The sequence below is a fragment of the Suricata suricatta genome, chromosome 2 (assembly GCF_006229205.1).
Source record: "Suricata suricatta isolate VVHF042 chromosome 2, meerkat_22Aug2017_6uvM2_HiC, whole genome shotgun sequence".
Lineage (NCBI taxonomy): Eukaryota > Metazoa > Chordata > Mammalia > Carnivora > Herpestidae > Suricata > Suricata suricatta.
In genome coordinates, this window is record NC_043701.1 from 92,929,727 (window position 1) to 92,954,680 (window position 24,954).

Consider the following 24,954-nt stretch of genomic DNA (forward strand, 5'->3'; position numbering starts at 1 on the left):
GATGGATCAAATGTTACAGATCATCTCATTTAATCCTTAGAGCAATCCTGCAAAATATGTTTTACTTGCATTGTTTATAAACGAGGATACTAGGTTTAGAGAGCTTAAAAGATGTGTCCAATACCTCCTAGCAAGGAGATGGTAGAACTTGAGCTAAAACCCTATTTCCTGTCCTTGCAAATGATCTTCCTTTTAACTACTCATTTATGAATTCATTTACTCTGCACCTAGTCTAAATTCTTTTGACTTTCTCTCTATGAACATTACAGATATCTTCTCAGCCACTTGTCCTTAAAACAGTGGTACCACTTTTGAAAGCCTTAGTCTACTCCCCTCCACAGTAAGTTCGATTGGATTTTGATTGACTCTGTTTTTCATTTTTGTTGCCAGCCACTTACAGGCACAACTATTGTCATAGGCTTCCAGCTAGTCTTTCTATTTTTAGTCTCTCCTCCATTCAGCCTAATTGTACAATGCTGCCTCGTAAAGCACTCATGCTAAAGCACAACTCTAATTATTTTCTTTATCGAACTCTTCATGTTTGGCTATGGTCTGTAAAAGCTGGCAGTACTCATGAGATATTTCTAATGGCCCTGGTATAGGGCAAACCACATTTCTGGCCTTCTCTTTCAATATGCTTGATATTCACTGAGTCACAGTGACTTTCTCAGAGCTGAAGAAAGGGAAATCAAATCTGTGTCTCCATTCTAGGTTAATTTGCTTTAACATTAAAATATTTTTTTCATATTGATTTCATATTTCAAATATGTATGTATTTTTATTTTTTGTTAGTCAGCTTATGAAATATTTTTTGAGAAGTATAGTCATACTATATCTGCCATTAAACCAGTGGCTCTACCATTTTACTAGGTAGTGTTCTCTTTTGCAAGTGGGACACGCTAGTTTAGGATATGTGCTTTTAATTAGTTCTCTGGCCTGCTTTTATTGTATCAACATTTAGGCCTTAGTCATCTCTTATTCAGAGGGTTTGTACATGCTATGTGTGTTTTTACTTGGCCCTTGGAGCTACTCTTTTTTTTGTACCCCCTAGAAGAGGCAGTGAGGAAGGCTATTCTTGTCCTTGGTTACAGCTTTCTTGTTCTAGTAGAAAGAGACTGGCCTTTGAAGATGGGTAGATTTATGTTTAAAACCAGTGTCCCTCACTTGCTCACTTCTTGATCTTGGACAAATTACCATTCCTGAACCAGTTTTTTCATTTGTAAAACATGGAGAATATTGTTTGTCTCATGAATTTCATTCATGGTCAAAAATATACTTCCCTTTCACTATCAAGAAATAATGGTTGAGTAGAATTAAGTGATAATATTTGTGGCATTGCATATATCAAACTAATTGTGATCATTTGTTTTACCTGTCAGGTTCCTTTTATGGGATGGATGTTTATGGCAGCTCCAAATTTGTATGTTGAAGCCCTAGCCCTCAGTGTATTGGTTTTTGGAATTGGGGCATTTGGGAGATAGTCAAGTTTAGATTAAGTCACAAGAATAAGACTCTCATGATGGGATTGGTGCTCTTATAAGGCAAAGAGAGAAAGATCTTTCTATGAGCATGTACCCAGTAGGCCATGTGAACATGCAGCAAGAAGATGGGTGTCTACAAGTGAGGAAGAGGACTCTCACCAGATGCTGAATCTGCCAGCACCTTGATCTTTGACTTCCCAGCTTTTAGACTTGTGAGAAAAAAAAATTATGTTGTTTCAACCACCCAGTCTGCGATATTTTGTGATAGCAACCCAAACAAAGACCACCCCCTTTTTAAATTTCTTACCAACTTTTTATGAGGTATAATTTACATCTTTACTTAGGATCCTCAGTATTTAGTATACTACCTAGTACATAGGACTTAATAAAGAAGTGTTGAATACTTTTCCATCTTCATATTCCTGTTGTCATCCTTAGCCTCAAGCAAAGGCTCTCCTCACCAGTCATCCACAAAAACCTATGATGGTTTAGACAGATAGGCTAAAATAAAAACCTACAATTTGATCAGAAGGCTTATAGAGAAAACAGAGGGATATAGTTTCTACTGTGAGGTTGGGTATAAAATAGAGTGGATTTGAATTCTAGCACTGCCATTTATTAGCTGTGTTAGTAAAGGGAACTAATTGCACTTGACCAACTCAGTTTATTTTTAAATAATCTTGACAGGCATGTTTTGAGCATTATCATATAATAAAAGAAATATGAAGGTTTTCTGGATAATTTTATCACTCTTTACCATTATTTAAATATGTTTACAGTGTGTCTCAATTCGTGAAAGAATGACTTTAGACTTACCCAGAGAACTCTCTTTTAAATATCATTCTTTGTTTCAAATGCATTTCCTTGTGGCAGGAAGCGATAAAAACACATGGCACTGGCGGCTAGTGACTGAAGAGGAAGTTAATGGTGTTTGTTTTTCCTCTGGAATTAGTAATTCAAAAATTAAAAATAAAAATGTGTCTTGCCAAGTTTGGAAAATACACAGAATCTTTTGATTACAGGATTACAATGGACCTAATTTTTGGACATTAATATTTCTTTCAAATTTATGAATCAAAATGCTTTTTAAAGTTAAAAATTTGAGGCTTTATTTTTTTTAAATTTTTAGTGTTTTTTGTTTATTTTTAAGAGACAGAGACAGCAGGAGCAGGGGAGGGTCAGAGAGAGAGGGAGACACAGAATCCAAAGACAGGCTCCAGGCTCTGAGCTAGCTGTCAGCACAGAGCCCAATGCGGGGCTCGAACCCACGAAGCATGAGATCATGACCTGAGCTGAAGCCGGCCGCTTAACCAACTGAGCCACCCAGGCGCCCCAAAACTTTGAGGCTTTATATTTTATTTTATAAACCATCATGAGTTAAATATCCAAATGCTATTAAATCCATGTGGAATTTATTTCTTTACCCGGTAGACTTAGACTTAGACTTAGAAACCAAGAGAAGGTTTACACAGTAAAGCATTTTGAAATCACTGACAAGCACAGATGATACTGTTAGGATTCCATGTCTCGATGGTAATGCCTTTGAGGAGACCGTGTTTTAGATGGTTTTTAAGCTATAATGGGAAGAAGTAAATAAGACCTTTCCCTAGCAATGTACTGAAAAAAACCCTATTGTGGTTGGAAAGTATTGTTTGACTCAAAGCCAGCTACCTTTTCACCAGAGATTCCTGCCCACCCACCAGTTTGGGGCATTACTAAGAGGGTGAAGATGAGGTGGGGTGGAGAGGGGGGTCTGCAACAGACGGCATCCAGTTAAGAAAATCTACAAAAGTGAGAAAAGTGCTATTCTAGAAAGTTAGAATAATTTTATTTCAAGGAACAAATTGTGTAGTGTTGAAGGGAGATACAACTACTATGAAATATCTTTCATTTAATTAAAATCAAGGTTTATGTGGTTTGCTGCTGCCACGTGAGTGCCATTTTGACTTTTGTTTAGTTGTGGTCAGTGGTTTACAGAGATTCAGATGTACTTTATTACTGGTTAAGGGAGTTCCTTTGGTAGATGTTTAACTTTTTATCGCAAAATCCCCTGTGTTCACCTCTGCTGTTAGGTGTGGCAGTAGCTGTACACCCTGGGAAAATCACTTCTAAAGCCTGTTGAATGGGAAGTGTTGTGGGTATTTATTGTGAGGAAAAGGGAAAGCATTGATGTTACAGGGGGTATATCATTTCATGGAGTAATTAGCTTTGGAAAGGTCACTGAGGACCTTGTATTTAGGAGTTGTGGATATTTTTAGATTGCTTCTACATAGAATCATGATTTTTCTTTTAATGAGCTAGAAAGAAATCATCTAGTGCTGTGTTTTCTGTATGTCATAAGCTATGATGGTTCAATAGAATAGACCATATTACAAGATACCAGAGTGCACATGCATTATAAGATTATTAATTTGTGAAAATTAAAATTGAGTTTTCTATAGATAAATATGTTTATATGTATAAATATACTTCATTTAATATGAAATGAATTTTTTGTGTGAGTAGCAAATGAAGAAGACTCAAAGTTACTGACTGAATCCTCACATTTCTCAGGATACTAAAAGGGGCTACTTCTCTTTTATTTGAGTAGGTCTTACTGCGATGGCTTGTCTACATCATGAGGTCTGTCTTCTGTTAGAATCTTTGTTTTTGATCACCACCTCATCATTTACATTTCACCCCCATACTTAAAAGTTTCTGTATTTTTGTCATTAGAATTTGGGTGAGAGATGCTAAATCTGGAGAAATGAATCTTCACTGAGTCTCTAACAATGTGTTTCCAGTTTGTTGTTACTGGGGATGCCAGGTGGAAAAGAATAACCTTTACAGCCTGCTCTATGGATAAGGCCTACATTTTCTATAGGTTAAATCCAGTGGAAAGTTGAAACAGTAATCTAATAAATTTCATCAGTAAATACAGGAACTCTGTATCAACTTCTACCACTTGTCCCAGTTCAGTTCAACAAATATTTCTTGAGCTCCTACTTTGTGCCATGTATTTTCCCATCTGCTTACTTCCTCCTATCTGTAGCTAATTAAATTGATCCCCCACTTTGCTTGTGGGATATCTCAGCAGATTTACTGAAGTACATGGTGTTTTGGGGTTGTCAGATGTAGCTCCATGTTTTATAACACGATGTGCCACTTTGAACTCTTTTGTGGTTGGTCTAGAAATGTTTCTTAACTCAAACTTTCAGTGGTTCAGAAGTCCCACATTGAATAAAGTTCATGCAGACTGTTTTTCCCTGTCTTACTTTCATAATACATTGATTTTTATTGAAATTTATCCCTGTTGTTTTTTTTTACAAAATGTCAGTTATTCTGACGACTTGAGAATCAAGGCAGCAGGGCCAAGGGGACCAAGCTCCTGGACACCATGTGAAGTTTTCTCATCCTCACATTGTTACTGCTTTTTGCTTGCCTTTATGGCAGTTACTGAAGATGATGCTCTGGTTTCTGCTTCTCTTTCATTCTTTTTCTTTTTCTTTTTGAAGTGTATGAAGTATATTGTTTTGTTTAGTTTGATTATTAGTTGAATACTGGCCATGTACGTCATTGCCTGATGCAGGTATAGCCTCAGGGAGGAGTCCCGGGATGGCACCATGAGCCTGCCTTTTTTTTTTGATGGGTCAGTACAAAGAGGAATACCCATGAGGCCGAAGCCAGGGGAGGGTGATGTGGAAACAGTCTGATCTTGTTGGTGGGTCTCGAAGCTACCTTTTTTTTTTCTTTTTAAAATTCTGTCTTTTTAATCTTCACTAATTTAAAAGATTAAACATGATAGTTTATTGTCATTTTATTAGTGGTTTGGAACATGTTTCCATGTATTTATTGGGTTTTCCACTTCTGTTTTGAATTTGTGCCCTTTGCATATGTTTCTTTTAGACTATTATTTTTATTGATTTAAAGAACTTTTTGTATCTTATTGAAATTATATTTTATAGCAGAACAATACATTCCCTTTTTAAATCTTGTTAGAGTGTGCACTTCCTTGGCCTGAAGTATATTCACATTATTGCACAGATGTCACCACTATCTGTAGAACTTTTTTGTCATCCCAAAGTGAAAAATAAAAAAAGGAACCATGCCACAAAGTAAGTGGGAATGTCTTACCCATGCATGTGTGGTGCAGGCCTAAGGACGTCTCTCATCCTTGACAAGGAAAGTACTAACATTTTTCCTTTCATACAACAGTAGAAAAACTGCTTGAATTATATAATCCTCTCATTGTTTTGCTGAATCTAAAGCTTCTTTGATTATTGATAACTTCACTTTAAGAGATGTATTTATACATTAAGTAAACAGGTAAAAAGATGTTCTCATATGACCATCTTACTGAACAAATTCTGTTTTGTTAATTCTTTATAGTTCCTACACTTTTTATTTAATCTACCGGTATTTGATGTTTCCTTTGCTTGCCAAAGTGTTATTTCCAGCTGTGCATGGAAATTAATTTTTTATTTGAATAGACAATTCCAGGAAACTATCTATTAAGTTTATAGGCGTCAAAGAGAATGTTCTTTTACAATTTTTTCCCTGGTATTCTTGCCATTATAAGGGGAGTAAAAAGGTTGATATAAGAATCCATGATTGGCAGTTTATTTTTTGTTTTTAACTAATACTATATAAATAAAATAAACTTTGTCACATATCACAAAAAAGGTCAAAAATATGGGGCGCCTGGGTGGCTCAGTCAGTTAAGCATCTGACTTTGGCTCAGGTCATGATTTCACGGTTTGGGGGTTTGAGCCCCGTGTCAGGCTCTGTGCTGACAGCTAGCTCGGAGCCTGGAGCCTGCTTCAGATTCTGTGTCTGACCCTCCCCTGCTCGCGCACACGTGTACTCTCTCTCTCTTTCTCTCAAAAAAATAAATAAAACATTAAAAAATTTATTTAAAAAAAGATGGTCAAAAATAGAATGGGAACTTATCCTCCATTTAACAAAACAACCCTAAATGGATCGTCCATGGGCTCTAAAACCTTTCTTGGGCAGCAGATCCCTTTCTATATCTGACTCGTTCCATGAAATCTCAAAATCTAAGGTATATAGAATATTCCAAAACCCCAGGGGCCAGGTGTGTTTTGGAATTGAAATTTTATCAATTTTTTTTTAAATTTCAACGTTTACCATCTATGGATTTTTAAATTTTAATTCCAGTATGCTTAATCTACAGTGTTACAGGAGTTTTGGGTATATGGTATAGTGATTTAGCAGTTCTGTACATTACTCATTGCTCATCACGACAAACATATTCTTAATCCCCTTCACCTGTTTCACCCTTCTCTCCACCCACCTCCCTTCTGGAAACAATCAATTCCTTCTCTCTAGTTATGAGTCTGATATTTAGTTTATCTCTTTTTTTCTTTGTTTTCTTTCTTAAATTCCACTTGTAAGTGAAATCATATCGTATTTGTCTTTCTCTGACTGATGGGTTTCACTTAGCATTATTCAGCCATAGAAATGAATGAAAATCTTGCCATTTGCAACAACATAGATATATCTAGAGGGTATAATGCTAAGAGATTTTACCAGTGTTTCAAAAGGTAGCATGGGACATGAATCCTGTGTTACATGGCACGTCACTTTTTTATTTTTATTTTTAAAATTTATTTAGCCTGTTAAAACTTTTTGTTCTTAAATTTACATTTTAGTTAATATTCAGCACAGTATTGGTTTCAGGAGTAGAATTTAGTGATTAATCACTTACATACAATACCTAGTACTTATCACAACAAGTGTCCTCCTTAGTACCCATCACCCATCCAGCCCATCTCCCACCCACCTCCCTCTGTCAACCCACAGTTTGTTCTCGGCCATTAAGAGTCTCTTGTGGTTTATTTTCCTTTCTTCTCTTTTCCCCCCTTCTCATATGTTCCTCTGTTTTGTTTCTTCAATTCCACATATGAGTAAAATCATATAATATTTGTCTTTCTCTGATTGACTTATTTCACTTAGCATAATACATTCTAGTTCCATCCATGTCATTGCATATGGCAAGACTTCATTCTTTTTTGATGGCTGAGTAATATTCCATTGTATCTATACACCATATCATCTTTATCCATTCATTGGTCGAGGAACATTTGGGCTCTCTCCCTAATTTGGCTATTACTGACCATGCTGCTATAAACATTGGGGTGCACATACCCTTTTGAATCTGTATTTTTGTATCCTTTGGGTAAATGCCTAATGGTGTAAATGATAGGTTGTATGATAGGTTTTTTTTGTTTGTTTTTTTTTTTTAGTTTCTTGAGAAACCTCTATGCTTTTGTCCAGAGTGGCTGCACCAGTTTTCATTCCTATCAACAGTGCAAAAGGGTTCCCTTTCTCTGCATCCCTGCCAACACCTGTTGTTTCTTGTGTTGTTAATATTAGCCATTCTGACAGGTGTGAGGTGGTATCTCATTGTGGTTTTGATTTGTATTTCTCTGATAGTAAGTGATGAACATCTTTTCGTGTGTCTTTTAGTAATCTGGACATCTTCTTTGGAAAAGTGTCTATTCATGTCTTCTGCCCATTTCTTAACTAGGTTATTTGTATTTGGGGTGTTGAGTTTGATACATTCTTAATAGATTTTAGATACTAACACTTTATCAGATATCTTATTTGCATATATCTTCTCCCATTCAGTAGGCTGCCTTTTAGTTTTGTTGATTGTTTCCTTACCGGTGCAGAAGTTTGTTTGTTTTGTTTTTTTTTTTTGTTTTTTTTTTTTATCTTGGTGAAGTACCAATAGTTTCTCTTCGTTTTTGTTTCCTTTGCCTTTGGCAGTGTGTTCTAGTAAGAACTTTCTGTAGCCAAGATGAAAGAGGTTGCTGCCTGTTTTCTCCTGGAGGATTTTGATGGTTTCCTGTCTCACATTTAGGGTCTACTTTTTGAATTTATTTTTGTGTGTGATGTAAGAAAGTGGTCCAGTTTTATTGTTTGGTGTGTTCCTGTCCAATTTTTCCAACAGCATTTGTTGAAGAGACTATTTTTTCCATCAGATATTTTTTCCTGCTTTATAGAAGATGAGTTGATCTTACAGTTCTGGGTCCATTTCTGAGTTTTCTCTTCTGTTCCATTGATCTTTGTGTCTGTTTTTTTGTGACAGTACCACACTGTCCTGACTACCGCATTGTAATGTAACTTGAAATCTGGAATCATGGTGCCTCCAGTTTTGTGTTTTCAGAGTTTCTTTGGCTATTCAGGGTCTTTTGTGGTTCCATATAAATTTTAGGATTGTCTGTTCTAGCTCTGAGAAAAATACTGGTGATATTTTGATAGGAATTTAATTTATGGTAGATTGCTTTGGGTAGTATGGATATTTTAACAATGTTTGTTCTTCTAGTCCATGAGCATGGAATGCTTTCCCATTGCTTTGTGTCCTCTTGAGTTTCTTTCATAAATGTTCTCTGGTTTTCAGAGTATAGATCTTTTACTTCTTTAGTTAGGTTTATTCATAGGTATCTTATTGTTTTTGGTGTCATGTCACTTTTAATGGGGTCTGGAACAGTTCCTCATAATAAAAACATTTAATATTTATTTCTGCAGTGAAATTCATAGCTATCAATACTAAATGAGGTTAAGATGATGAATAACCTCCTATCTGTTTAGGCCAGTTTTTATGGCCAGATGAACTTAGATTTGTTGCCTAATAAGTTATGAAAATTCTTTGTTCCTTATGGTCATCAATAAGGGACAAATACAAATTTACCTGTATTTTAGGGATGTCCCACTCTCTCAGTTAGAAGTGGTATTGCTTCATGATCCAGTCACATCTGCTTCTCCTCAGCTCCACACTTAAGTCCTGGACTTAGCATTCTCAGCATTATAGATACTTTTGTTTCTGGGGCTATCTTCCTCTTACTCAAGGATACTTTTGCTGAATTTAATCTCTTGCTTTTCAGCCATTCTGTGGCTGGGTTCTGATCCTTAATACTCAGTTAGTTTGCCAATGTGGTAAATGTCTCATCAGACCTTATATGAATATATGTGTATGTGTGTGTGTCTATATATGTATATGTGTGTATATGTATCTATATATACATGTATGTAAGTATATGTATATAGTATATAACTAGAATTCATATGTATGTATCTGTGTATATATGTGTATGGTCATTGTTTCTTTTGTTTTGTACTGATTGTTTTCAGTACTTGAAATGCCTTTTCCTCCTGTTAAATTTATCTCCAATCACATTATTCTACTAGTGATATTTAGTTTCTTCCCCTCTTATGTTCTCTGTATTCCTTTAGAGCATTGTATCTACCTTTGTTATAGCATGAGTATATTGCTTTTTAATGATTACAGTAATTATCTCTCTCTCACATTAAACTATAAGGCTTTGAGAGTAGCACTTCTTTATATGTTGACTGCCTTACACAGTGCTTGGCATAGCACAGATTCCAAGATTTTCAATCCAACATAAATAGAAGGTGTGTATTTGGAGGTGAGAGGCTGATTTTGCAGAACAGGAAAGATGGATGGGTAATAGAAATAGATTCATGGGAACACCTGGGTGGCTCAGTTGGTTGTCTGACTCTTGATTTTGGCATAGGTCATGATCTTGCAGTTCATGGGATAGAGCCCTGCATCCGCCTCTGCACTTTTGGTGTGGAGCTGCTTGGGATTCTTTCTTTCCCTCCCTCTCTCTCTGCCCCTCTGCCACTCATGCTCTCTCTTTTTCTCTCTCTCTAAACAAATAAACATTAAAAAAAAAGAAATCTAAGAACAAGACAGAATAGTTTAGAATGGGAGTGGTTTTGTTTATTTTAAATACACATGAGGACTAGAAAAGTAAAAGATTCATGAGGTTTGGAGATTTAGGTAAACTTCAGAAAGGATTTGAAGCTGGAGACAAGGCTTGGCAGGAGGATGGGATTGAACTAGGCAGAGAAGAGAGCACAATGCTTTCCAGAGAAGGGCAAGTATGTTGCCGAAGGAATGAGTGTGGATGAGAGAAGATATTTAAGCTCTTGGCCAGTTATAATGTTAGTTCTAAATTAGGAAGGTGATAGAAGAAACAGGTCAGTAGGCCGGGTAGGGCTGGACTATATAGGGAAATATATTGTAAGAAAAAGAATGGAATCTATTTAGAGTAAGATGTCATTGTGAATTAAGGTATAGAACAGGGATGGATGATATGATAAAAGTATCTCTCAAAATAATTATATCCACAGCATATTCAGTGATGTGTGAACTAGAGGATGGCAGGGGGGCTTACATCCTTTTGCTGAAAACCAGTACGGGATCATAAGGACCTGATATGGGATGATGGTAGTGAGATCAAGAATAGAGAAAAAAAGTTTGACTTTTGAAAAATAATACTGTCCTGTGATGGTTAATTTTTTGCATCAGTTTGAGTAGGCCACTGGGTACCAAGATATTTGGTCAAACGTTATTCTGGGTGTTTATGTAAGGGTGAGATTAACATTTAAATCTGTAGACTGAGTAAAGCCGATTGAGCCTCCATATTGTGGGTGGACCTCATCTAATTAGGCGAAGGCCTGAAAAGAACAAAAGGCTGACCTCCCCCAAATAAGAGAGAATTCTGCCTGACAGCCTTCGAACTGGAACATTGGTTCCTCCTTGTTCCACAGAAGCCTTGCTGACCTTCAGACTCAAACTGAAACACCAGCTGTGCAAATTTTGGACTTATCCGCCTCCTATTCTGTGAGCCAATTCCTTATAATATGTCTCTGTCTCTCTGGAGAACTATGACTAATCCATGTAGGATATGGAGACTGACTAGATATGGATGCTACAGGTGAAGGAGGAATTAAAGTGACTTAAAATTTGGGACTGAGAATTCTGGAGAATAATAATGGTAATAATAGGGGAAGTTGAAAGAGGCAGTCAATTCTGAGAGAGAATATGTTTGGTTTTGTTTCTGTGGACTCTGAAGTGATGCTGGAAATTTAAGTGAAATTAATGCATGCAGCTGTAGTAAGGTAGGGAGCTCATGTAGGTTCTGTTGGGTGTGGCATCTTGGAATCCTGTGCTAGTTAACAGAAGTCATGTGACAGAACAAACCCCACAGGGCGGTGAGCTAGAGGAGCAGAGGGTAAGGATGTGATTGAGACTCTCCAGGTGGGAATCATGGGCCTAGAGAAGAAAGATGAGTCAGTACATAGCATGTAGTTGGTGATAGAGGTCACTCTTGACGTTGGTTTGTCTGGCTGTGCAGGAGAATGTAAGTTCCATGAAGGCAGTGGTTCCCCCCAGTCCTGTTTCCCCCATTTTAAATATTGTGCTTTGGATTTGTGACATCTCCAGACCATGACTTGTGCCTTTATTTTTTCACCTTAAATGCAAAATGAAACAGGAATTAGGATTTCTTTGCTGTAATTTTGACTTGACATTTAAGTAGATATATAGAATCTGGTTTCACATGTTAATTTCTAGGACTTTGGTTTCCTTTTTCAAAAACGTGAAGGTTGGTTTAAGAATTGTTAGGATTTTTTACAGCTGAAAAATACTGGGGAAAATATCTATATGTCAAAAAAATATTCTAAGCTGCCAAAGTGGCCTAGGGTGAATTTGGAAAATAAGTTTTGCAGCAAATCTTCCTTACTGCTTTTTTGGAAGTTTTATTGATTTACTACTAATTAAAATATTGTAATATATTAAATAAATCAAGGTGTATAATCTTGTTGAAAAGCATCTTTGGATGAACAGATTTCCTCCTAAATTTTAAAGATGTGATAAAAAAAATTCTTAGGGTGCCTGGGTGACTCAGTCTGTTGAGTGTCTCACTTTGACTCAGGTCATGGTCTCATGGTTCGTGAGTTCAAGCCCCATGTTGGGCTCTGCTGACAGCTCAGAGCCTGGAGCCTGCTTCACATTCTGTGTCTCTTATCTCTGCCCCTCCCCTGCTTATGCTCGCGCGTGCTCTCTCTCTCTCTCTCTCTCTCTCTCTCTGAAAAATAAATAAATAAACATTAAAATAAATTCTTTACAGGGGCCCAACCCTATTTTATATAGCTTTAAATTAATATAATTGTGTAAAAAGTATTCAGAAAACAAAACATACAAGCATTATTTTTTCTTAAATTCCAACACTGAAGAAATTTCAGTTCTTATGGAATTTTTATTCTATTACAAAGCCTTCTAACTCTTAAAATCTTTTAGAATCAACTTACACAATGAAAAAAAACAATCATTGGTTAAAATGATCATATATGTTTACTATACTTTATTCAAAATTATGTTGTACCTCTACGCCTATGCGGGGATCTAGATCTGTGTTAACATCCAATACCCATATTTAATCAGTTTTGAGTATTTGATTAATGTGTGGTGTTTAAATTGTAATCAGTACCCTTTAGTAATCCTTTGACTATACAATTTGAGATATGAATTTCTAAGAGGTTGGGAAAAATAAAATCTTTCTACTTAAATAATGTATAATGTGTATGTTGATATAATGTATGTGACACAGAAACTATTGAACAGATGGGGAATAGGTGCCATCAGCTTTAATTCAAAGGCATTAAAATGCTAATATTAACAAAACCATCATTTTCTTTATTAAATGGAACTTGTGCCCACAGGATATTACTTACAATTCTAATTATCTGCTTCGTACTTTTTGGTATGTAAGGGGACACTCTCTGTGGCCATTCTTTTTTAGTGACCATCTATGTTCAAATTCCATCTGGAAACAATCTGCTTTCAACAACAAGGTGTTGCCTTAATGTCTCTTTTGTTTGCTTTGAGGCTCTCTTTAGTTGAGGACAATTGATAGGCAAGAAATCTCTTGGGAAATAGTCTCAGTAGTAATCAGATATGTGCCTTTATGACACAATTCTTCTATCTACAAAACGATATCTAGAAATAGTGTATTTCCAGTAGTGATACTTGAAAGTTATTTATTTTTACTTCCCAGAGATTCCAAAATTTTTGGACTTCTTAGGAAGGTGAGTAATTTATCCTTGAATGTATTTTACTTTTGTGTCTATTTATATTCAAGTCATTTAGCCATTCTTGTTGGTCAGCTGACATCTTAGTTGTGTGTGTTGTGTATGGGCATGAGGATTTGCTCTAAATTCATATATAGAAGAGATTAAAAAATAAAAATACATATTTGGGAACATAAAATAGCATTAGAAAAACTTTTGTGACATCTCTGCTCAGTTTATAAGTCACACTAATGACTGCTTTGCTTCTCAGTAATTTTCCATTTGTTACATTTTATACCTGGATACACAAATGTAACGCAGTTGAACAAGAAAACAATTATCCGTCTGGTGGAAATAATGTATTTATCTCATTGATACAATTGATTTGTTTAAAAATACACAGAAGTTCTGCTCAGACTTCAGTATCTGTAATTTGTAAAGAATTTCCAGGAAGAATTAAAATCCTCTGATGTAATGGGATCAGCTCTTGAATCCATTGATTGTGAATGATAAGTTTCCATTCAGAATTCCCGTCATAGAAACCTCTATTTGGAATCATTTTGGTTTTGAGAGCTTTTTTCAATAATCTCTGAGTTTTGGCTGGATCCCTGGAAAACTGCACGCAAAGGCTGTATCTTCCAGTGAAAGCTTCATGTTGACTTGTGGGTTCTATGTCAGTGGAATGTTTCAGCTCTTCTTGGCCTGGCTCAAATGTTTCTTGGCATTTTCTGAGTAGTTTGGCCCATCCCATCTATAGGATCACACTGGATTCTGGATAAACTCTTAAAGCCATCATTCATCTGCAAGCTAATTTGGGATTTTACTGGCTTTTGGAAGTGGCCTAATACCATTGGGCAATTGAGGATTCAATATTTTTCATAATATTTTCAAGGACATATCTACTTTAAAAATAATACAGGGAAAAACTACTTTTCCTTTAGTTTAGTACTTATTCTTTTGTATCTGATCTTTTCACAGAAGTCAATGTCCTGTTTTAATTTCTCAGTGTATTTTTTACTCTCTTCACCAGTTTCTAAAGTTACTGAAGATCAATAACATTTTGTTCTTCCTTAGAGAGAGTGCTCTGGCTCCGGTCTGACTTCAGCCTTCGGGTGTGGGACTGATGTGGGTTTTCATTTTTCACATTAAAAGGACTGTCATAGCTAGTTGATTTTATTTATACCATCATAGAATGTTGGTGCCTCTAGGTGCCCTGAAGATGGCCTTGTCCAGCCCTCTTGTTTTACCCATCAGGGGAGCCAGGCCCCTGTTACTTAGGTGTCACCGGAAGCTTTGGGTGGAACCTATGGCCACTTCACAGCAGAGCCGGTCTAAAGAAGCACCAACTCACCCCCACTGGAATGCTTAAAATCCACCCTAATTTCCTGTCTCAGATTTTGTATCTTAAATCTTATAGTTTTCCTTAATCCTTTTAAAATAATTCCCCATACTTCCTATGAATTTGGAAAACCAGGAGGAAAAATTTTATGTTTGGTGTTATGTATGATACCATTCTCTCCATGTTTTGAGCCATCAAGAAATAAATGTAGGAAAGAGGGATCAAAATTACTGCCTTCTTACATATAATGTTGGGTTTTAGACCACATGGAGACTCAAGGCTAAAGCAGGCTTCCTGTGCCTCCTACAGACCATAGCCGCCCGCTCACAGATGGAAAAGTGTAGAACAGCAAGTCCCCCTCTGACCCCCATGTAAGACCACTCTCAGGAAGGGCTGTCAGACCAGTACCTCTGAGAGACCCTGGAAGACTAAGGGCCTCCCACTAGGGCGCTTTTCAAGGACTCTGGCAAATCGTAACAGCCCTCTACCATCCGTAGGAAGCAGCTCCTTTCAAGTAGGCCACGTTCTGGTGAGTGTTTTCATCTTTTTTTCTTTTTTTTTTTTCTTGCCTTACTTTTCTTGTTTCCTGTCAACCTTCTGACATCGCCTCATTTACCTTCCACCTCTCCCCCCCCACCCGCCCTGCCTGATGAGTTATTTTCCTGTTATTCTCCTGGATAGAGTTGAAAAGGTAAGAGCAGTAAAGTCAGCCTAGGCAACTGACCACTTGTGTTTGAGGAAAATAAATGAAAATTAAGAAGTGGTGGTGAGACTGCTTTGAATGTGTGCTCAGCATATTCACAGTAATAGGAAATGAAGAACTCTTCTACTCTGTGATCTCCGGGGTGTTCTTCTGTCATTTTTAAGAGTAAGCTAGGGGAAGAGTTTTCCTCTCTATTTGCTCTTGTTATGTAAGCTTGGCCAGCACCCACCATTATATTTTAATAAATATATTCCCAGGTATCTATAGGCAGAGTCAAATGATCTTGTTTTGTTTTGCTTTCATATCCTTCTGGGCCTGAATTAAGTAAAATTTCAGGTCATAGAACTGTCTTGGAATTATTAGTTGAGTTTTACTTTTATGTAGGTAGGTGTCTACTGGGTTTCATGACTTTGTTTTATCTTCCAGATATTTTTTAAGTGATCATCTTGTTTCTTCACCTTCTGCATTAACAGCTGAAGATAGTTACTTATGGGACCCTAGAAAAGATTTAACAGTATCCTTCCTATTTAGAGGGTTTTTTTCTTTAGGATTTCTTGCCTTGTGGAACCTGTTACACTGTGTGTAGACACTTTCACTTAATTCAGAGGTAAATTAAGAGTAATCAAAAATTATAATGTTCTGGACACTCACAGATTTTCACTCCCCCACTGTTATGCTTACTCAGATTTTGCTTCCTTTTTGTAGGTTTAAGGCCATTTAGATAAACATATTGAATTGTAGAGTAGGTTTCAAATTTTATGGTTTAAGGTGTTAAGATTTAAGATGTTTCACTGCATTCTTGGAATTGAAACATTCACCTTTAAGATTAATTGTTTCTGAAGAATTGTTTTCACTGACATCTCTTGAATCATCATCATGTTTTTGCTTAGTGGGCATGTCAAGTGTCTTGTTACAGTGAGCTGAGAAGTGGCACATAGGAAATAGCACAGAGGTAGACCTGGAACATAGTGGAAAGCACAGGGGCAGTAGAGAGTAGCAGCGGAGTCCTATGGATCTGGGTTGAAACTCAGTTCTATCAACTGGCTTTCATAATCTCTTGTTTTCAGTTTGGTCATCTCAACAATGGGCATACTAATTAATGCTGTCTTCTTCAAAAGTCTTATGAGGTTTGGGGCTCCTTGGTGGCTCAGTCCGTTAAGCGTCCGGCTTCGGCTCAGGTTATGATCTCACGGTTCGTGGGGCTCTGTGCTGACAGCTCAGAGCTTGGAGCCTGCTTCAGTTTCTGTGTCTCCCTCTCTCTGACCCTCCCTTGCTCATGCTGTCTCTCTCTGTCTCTCAAAAATAAATAAAAAATAAAAAAATAAAAAGTTGTGTGAGGATTAAGTGAATTAATACCTGGAAAGCACTTTAGAGCAGTGTTTAAAACGTCATGTGTGCTTTATAAATCTTAGCTGTTTAATCTTAACATTCCTGGGACACCCGGCTAAGTGGCTAAGTCGGTTGAGTGTCCAGCTCTTAATTTTGGCTCATGTCATGATCCCAGGTTCGTGGTATTACACCCGATGTCAGTCTCCATGCTGAGCATGGAGCCTGCTTGAGATTTGAGCTTCTCTGTCTCCCTCTCTCTCTTTGTGCCCACCCCCCCCCACTTGCTCTCTCCTTATTTCTATAAAATAAATAAAAATTTAAAAATAATAAAAAAATAAAGTCTTCACATTTCTAATTGGGTTAATGGATCAATGTTTATCTGTATTTTTAAGTGTTTTTCTTAGTACAGTATTATTTAGGAAAATTAGATTAGAAAGATCTCTGAGGTATTCCTGGCTTGCATTTTTTAAAAACTAAAAAAAAATTTGTTTCAATGTTTATTCATTTTGAGAGAGAGAGAGAGAGCCAGAAAGCACAAGTGGGGGAGAGCAGAGAGAGGGAGAGAAAGTATCCCAAGCAGGTTCCATGCTGTCAGCACAGAGCCTGACTCAGGGCTCGAACCCAAGAACCCTGAGATCATGACCAGACCCAAAATTAAGAGTCCAATGCCTAACCAGCTGAACCATCCAGGTGCCCCCAGCTTGCATTTTAAAGGTGAATTAATTGTATATCAGAAGACTATGAGACTTAATTTTATATGTTTTAATACTAATAAATAAACCTGGGCTTTTTGGTTGTCTTTGTGAAATTATTTGATAATTTCAGGGAATTTATTTTCCACTGCCAAACTGTATTTAATTGTCTTCATTGTAGTCATTGGTTTTGGCACTAAAATGGTCGTGTAGTCATAGTTGCTCAGATTAGAAGGGAAGTATTGAAGAAATAGTCCTCCAGTTATTAACAGATAAACCAGCATAAAATACTTGGCTATTTTTGAGGAATATAGGATAATCTAGTGCCCAGGGGCATAATATCCCAAAGAGAAAGTTTCCTAATGTGTGTTTCGTGTGTATAGAGTATTAATGTGGGTATACCAATTTTATTATGTGAGGAATTGTGAAGGAAAAGTTTTAGGGGAACCTAAAAGTTTTACTTAAGCTTGTAAAATAATTAACTTGACTACATCAATATCAGGAAAATAATTAGAATTACAGATTATGTTGAATTCCTAAAGAAATATGTTTGACAACTTTTAATTTTCTTTCCTCCTACACACCACTTCCTAGTTTGTTTCTGGCACACCAGATGTGTCTCAACACAGTGGCTGATCCGGGTAGAGTTGTGTGAACACCCGTGGCATAACAAATTTTCTCATTCTCATTACATTTAATGAAACTAAAATTGGAAGGAGCACTGCATGTTGCAAATAGTGTTACAGAGACATAAGGGGAGCTTGCCCTTTCTCCAGACCTCTGAATCAGTGTTCCTTTTTTAAGCTAATCTTAAAGTTTGTATGCAAATGATGAATGTACACAAACAAGGCTCATTGTAACCTTGCTTTTCATAGGTAGGCACCAATGGACTACTATTGGGATGACTGGTGGGAGAAAGTGAAAAAAAATTAGTCACAGGGAAAGTTTTTTTTTTAAATGTACTCTTTTCTGTTTTCCAGCTTCTTTGAATGGACAAATTAATCCTGGTTTTTGTTTTTGTTTTTTTTTTTTTAATAGCTTAAAACCAGCTTTACTTCTTGACCTCCATGGAGAAAATACTTTCCACAGGCATTTTTACTTTTGTCTTTCATTTATTTAGTGTAGTAATTTCCCCATTATTCTTACTTAGTCTTTTCTCCACTTAAATGTCAGGGCATGTACTACATTTCAGAAGTTATAATTTTCTTTCAAATAAATTAATTTTGTTTTTAGCTTTGACTTCATATGTGATCGGTCTGTGTGTCTCTAGTTTTGAATATCTACCAATAATTTATGTTACTATTTTTTCTCAATTTTTAATTATAGAACAAATAATTCTAAAAACAGACAGAAGCTGTTCCTTACCAGACCAACCTGTGCCGTTTCTTTACATTTGGTTTCAAGTCATACTCAGTTTCAATTTATATTGCTGTTTTCATGTATTATACTCCTTAATGAGTCGTTTTTAGGAGCAGTTGTTTGATAATCATTAGTTTAGTTAATCATTACTCTGATGTTAAAGATTTAGATTTATAATGCTTTGCCATTATAAATTACATCACAAAAAATCTGTTTGAATAAGGCATTTCTTTTTTTTCTTTTTAAAATTTTTATCATTATTTTTTTGTATGGGTCATTATTTACTCAGTTTAAACTCAGTTACTCACTTTCTGGCCTGATAGTGTTAGGTTAAAAGTTTTGAAGATTTATATGGGTCAAATCTATGATTTTTAAAAATGGCTTTTATAGTGCTTTGTCAAATGGCTTCCTGCTGTAAATTGCCAACAATAATGTCTGGCCTTATCAGTTTTCTTTTTCTAAGAACCTGGGCCTGTTGGATATTGTGTCTTAGAATTTTGCATTTGTCAGTTAAATGTAAAATGGTACTTCAGTGTCACTTTAATTTGCCTCACTTTGATAAATAAAATGCTTGAATACTCTTTCTTTAAAATGTGTACCTAATAATTTGATTCCCATGTGCATGTCTATGTTACTGCCTTATTTTTCTACTGCATCCTATTTTTCTGTCAGTTTATCCTCTTTTGTAACATAGAAAACAACCTTTGATCTCTTGTATTTGACAAACATGTCTGTAATATGTTGTTTTCTTTTTACCATGACTATTACTTTTCTTAGTAAAAGTTAAAGATTAACTAAAATTTACATTTTTTGTTTCTTTTATTGACTCAAGGTTTAGAAAGCTATCATTCTTTCAAAAATACTCAATTTTATTTCATGCTAATTTTTATGAGCTAAATCATAATAAGATAATATATAAGCTAAATATAATACACATATACACAAATATGTACAGACACACACACATACAGAGAGAAAGAAGGACAATGAGAAGGAGACATTAGTATTTTAACTATAATACACAGTATAAATTTTGACCCATTTTCCCCCAGATCACTAACTGGTTATCTCAGTATCATTTATTAAATAACTTTTCTCCCTGATTGTTTTGAATTTCCTTTTTTCATCATAGTATTACATTCTTACATATAATTAGGTATTTTACTGAACCTTCTATTCTTATTTGTTGAAGTATTTCAAAATACATGTCAATACCACATTTTTAAAATTGTTATTGCTTTATAATACATTTTAAAATCTAGTGGGCACAACCTTTCTTTTAAGGAATCCTTGAACTTCTATTATGTGCCAGAAAAAATGTGGATAGAAGAATGAAAATTAACCAGTTTCCCCATCCCTTGGTAATCAGAGTCTTGCCAGGAAAACAGATATGAAAAAAGAAAACAACTGGATACATGTATAATGTGATAAAAACCATAAGAGAGAGGTGAATACAGGACTGTGGTAGCACAGAGAACAATAGTATGTTTTCACCTGTTAATTTTTTTTAGTTCTAATGAAAGTTTTGTTTTAATTATAATTGCTAATTTATGTCTATAAACTTGAGAACATTTGATTTTTTAATCTTATAATCTCATTTAGGATTATTGTATGTTATTTATTTCTTAAAAGTTCTATAGTTTTCTTGAATATGAAATATTTGTTAGAAGAATTTCAAATTAAACAGGTACGTGTTATGAAAATTATTTGTCACAGTTTCCAGGTAATTCTTTATATGATTTATTTCTTTTAAAAAGGCTTATATTTTGGGTTTGCACTTAAAGGAAAAATTGGACCACATATTCCTTCATCTTTTTGGGGGGGGCACTCAGATATTCATTGACAATACTCTGGGTTTAATAGGATTTGGCATACAAATAAGACAAGTGTGGAAGTGTTATCAGTGTTAATTTTTGAAACCAATGGTAGGTTAAGAAGAAATTCCTGAGCCAAGAAAACCATATTCTTATGAAAATCTCATTGAAATTACAGAAAACAATCTATGTTCTATAGCTGTGGAAGCTTTAGACTGATAATCTTTGGCACATGAATTATAGTTTCTATCACTGCAGCTGTTAATTGGTAACAAGGGGTTTTGGAAAATAAAACATAAATACACATCAAACAGTAATTATTTCTGGAATTATGTATACATAAGTTGTTTAAACCCTCCTATTTAGATGTATAATAAAACTCGTTATTTACATTTTATAAGGTATAAAACATTTAAAAATATTTTTGTATTGACAAATTAGGTCAGGAATAAGCAGGACCTCAGTGACGTAAATAAACAAATCCCAATGGATGACTGTCTTTGGGCTTTCTCTTATGTGTAATTCTTTTTATGTACATCTCTTGGCCAAGGTCCCACTAAAAAAGAAAAGAATGGGAGACTCCTTGAATTTCAGCCCTTTCAGTTACATGATTATTCTTGTGGTTACAGGAGATGAAAGGATAGTGAGGACTTGGTTTTCTATCTGACTCATAAAAAATAATTTGGATATACACAAGGCCATTGACTTGAATAAATGGATGCCTTTTAAAAATTCTCTGGGGAGGTACACTAAAATTATTTTAGTGGTCCAAGTTCTGTGACCTCAGAGGAAGCTCAAGTATAGGAAAAAGCATGGCAGGCACTTGTTAATAAATTTAATCCAAGTGTTTGTTTAATTTATGTGCTTCTTCATTCAAAAAAATGATTTGAAACATTTTATAAGAACAAACATTTTATAAGAACATATTTGACATAATAATGAGAAAAAGTAGAGAAAAGTAAAGATTCACTATCAGGAAAATATAAAGTTGGAAGTCTTAACTACGAAAAAGAAAGTAAATATTTATATTTATTATTTATGTCATGTCTCTTATTACATATACACATACACTTATTTATTAGAATTGTTTTATTGCATTAAATCTTTATATTTGTGCTTAAAAACAAAACTAAAAACTAAAAGTTTTTAATAGTACTATTTCACTTTGTAGTACTTTTAAATGATTCCCTTTAAAATAATATGTTTACCTGTGGATTATTTCAGATCAATCTGTTCAGTACCCAACTTAAGAGTATATGGAGACAAATGTTTCGGACAGAAGAGCAGGCATGATAAACATGATGTAGAAATTTACTGAATTCTCCATTTGAGTATTTTAAATATTTCCTAATAGTTACTCAGATCACAACCTGACACATTTTATATTTTAATATCTATTTCCCTTTTCTACCTTACCATAACCTGCAGCCAAAACAAAACAAACAACAGAAAATAGACACAAAAAATCACTCCCCTAATATAAAATTATTTTTAACATGGAGGAGGTAAACATTTGTATCCAAAATATCTTAGTACATCCAATCTAAATTGTAATGAAGTCATCATTGATAACATAGAATAAATGAAAGAAAATTTAGAGAAAAAATTTCATCTAGTTGTCAGTGACAAAGGAAAGGAAGTTGAACAACAAAATAGCATGAGTTAATGAAAAACAATGAAAGACTAGAATTTACTATGAAGATTATGTAGTATATAATCCTGAATCACAGTCTTGAAATATTGAGTCTGAGAAGGACCCCTGCCTTAATCAGACCTGCAATTTCTGCCTTTGTTTTTTTATTATATACAACTTAACTGCTTGTTCATTGTCTTATTCCATTGAATAAACAAAAATAATTGTCAACATACCTTAGTTAGCAGTTTTCCCTTTCCCTTAAATCTTATTTTCTTTATTTATTATGTCATTATTTCCAAACTCCATTAGTCCCTTTGGACTGTTATCACCCTTATACCGTTGTAGGCATGGCTATTTTAATGGGAAGAGATAGGTAGTGACTTTTTGGTTGTGATCTTTTATATTCTGATTAAGTAAAACTTTATTGATTCCCTATTTATGTAATAGGCACTATGTAAGGAGCTTTTTCATATCTTATCACACATTACTTCCCATGATAACGCTATGAGATAAGTACTTTATGATCCTAATTTATTTAAAAAAATTTTTTTATTTTTTATTTATTTTTGATACAGAGAGAGACAGAGCATGAGAGTGGGCGGGGCAGAGAGAGAAGGAGACACAGAACAGGAAGCAGGCTCCAGGCTCTGAGCTAGCTGTCAGCACAGAGCCTGACGCGGGGCTAGAACCTACAAACGTGAGATCTGACCTGAGCCGGAGTCGGAGGCTTACCCAACTGAGCCACCCACGCCCCCCTATGATCCTAATTTAATATAGAATACTTAGGGAGAGACTAGCCCAATGTCACATTGCTATAATAAGTGTTGAATTTTGGCTCATACCCGTCTTTGACCTTGAAAGCAATGTTCTTCCCATAGCCATATATCTTGCTAAGCATTCCTGACTTTTACTTCAGATACCCTCTGCTCTCTGTTTATTAATTATGTTTGTGTAAAATGTAATCTTCTATTAAAAAGATAAATGTATGGCTGCTATTGTTATCTGGGCCAAATTGCAAAATTGAATCATGGGGATGGGGCTCTGTTTTTGACCATACAGTGGTCAGAAGAGTTGGTTTAAATTTCCATTGGTTCAAATCAGAAGGGGGGACAGTTTTTTTAAGGGAAAAGGAGTATGGAGTTTTTTCTTTTTTAACACTGATGTTAATTTTCTTTTTGCCTAAGGTTAACTACAAACATCGTGTACTGTAAACATTGTATCTGATATAATGAAAGTGAGGTGCATAGTAGGAATTCTTTCAAACTTTACTGTGCATCAGACATTCATTGAGCACCTCATAAAATCCAGATACTCTGCTATGGTCAGTGCTCCAGCCTTGAATAATACATAGACCTCTCAAGGAACCTACAGTCTAGTGAGACTTTCAATTTGTAATGGGGTAGCTATTTATCAAACAATTTAAATTTAGTCAATTTCTTATTAGAATCATCACCTCTGGGGGTGTTTGGGTGGCTCAGTCAGTTGAGCATCTGACTCTTGATTTGAGCTCAGGTCATGATCCTAGGGTAGTAGGATCAGTCCCCACATTGGGCTCTATTGCTGAACATGGAACCTACTTAAGATCTCTCTCTGTCTCCCTGCCCCCTCCTCTGCTTAAACTTCTCTCTCTCTCTCTTGGATTTATCATATATCTAATAAGGAATGTAAGTTCTGATTAAGAGAGTTTCTTATTTCAGTCAGTGTAAGGTAAATCAGCTTGCACCATGATTTCAAACCTTTTTCAAATATAACCCACATTTTACTTTAGAACTAAAGGATGTTGAAAAGAGTTCAGTGTAATCTAATTGAGTCATTTAGCAGGCCTGTTTTAAACCAGTCACTTCCATTTCTTTCTTTGTATCCTATGAGACACAGACTTCCAGAATCAGGAAAGTATTGTTTTTGTTTTTTGGGATTTGCTATATTATGTGAAACCAAAACTAAGTTAATGAGTAGTGCTTTTCAGCTCAAGGTAGTAAGTGCAATTGAAATTTTCTTTTTCCCTTCTAAATTTGGGCCTAGAGTTTCTCATGTTCTAAATTGATAATTTTTCTTTATTCATAATGAAATGATCCTTTATATTTATAGCTAAATTCATCATTTTAACACTTAATCCTCCATGACAGCCTAGAGGAGGGGAAACTTGGCAACCATTTATTATTATCTGTTTTTACCATCAGAAGGTATTTATTTGTAAAGAGAGCATGGCAATGACGTCAAGGATAGGAATGAAATACTCCCTAACATTTTTATACAGGGCAGCTTTCCCTTTGGAGTCATGACAGTAAATATGACTGTAATTACTTAAAATACATGCAGTGTCCCCAGCAAAATACAAAAGCATGTCACTACAGGTGTAGAAGGAGAATGTCTAATGATAAAAGGAGAAAATGTTGGTCTTGGATTAATGGTTCAGAGACCCCATCAGTAACCATCTACACAACATTTTAAAACAACTTAAAAGCTCTTTCTGTGTTTCACCACCTTTGTGACTGTGTAAAAATCTGCCCACCAGAGAAGCCCACTAACTCACAGTTTTAATATTATAAATCTAAGACATTCAAAATACAGATTTTTCAGGCTCTGATGGTGTATCTTGAATACAAATATAGCACTTAGTGGATGAGTTTCTTATATTTATTTTGAGCCTCACAGTGCTGTGGTATCTTGAGGGAAGTCAGATGTCAAGGGCATATGAAATGATTTGACTTTTGCCCC

General features: G+C 35.4%; 1 protein-coding gene and 1 non-coding gene across 2 annotated transcripts in view; one reads left to right on the plus strand and one right to left on the minus strand.

Moving 5' to 3' along the window:
- The window catches only part of HDAC9 (histone deacetylase 9), a 912,954-nt gene that overhangs the window by 86,676 nt on the left and 801,324 nt on the right, over window positions 1-24,954 (plus strand). The gene's annotated exons all lie outside the window — the stretch shown is intronic.
- Window positions 5,549-5,675, minus strand: LOC115286203. Its single transcript, XR_003905947.1, has one exon. It is a non-coding gene; the product is annotated as a U6atac minor spliceosomal RNA (small nuclear RNA).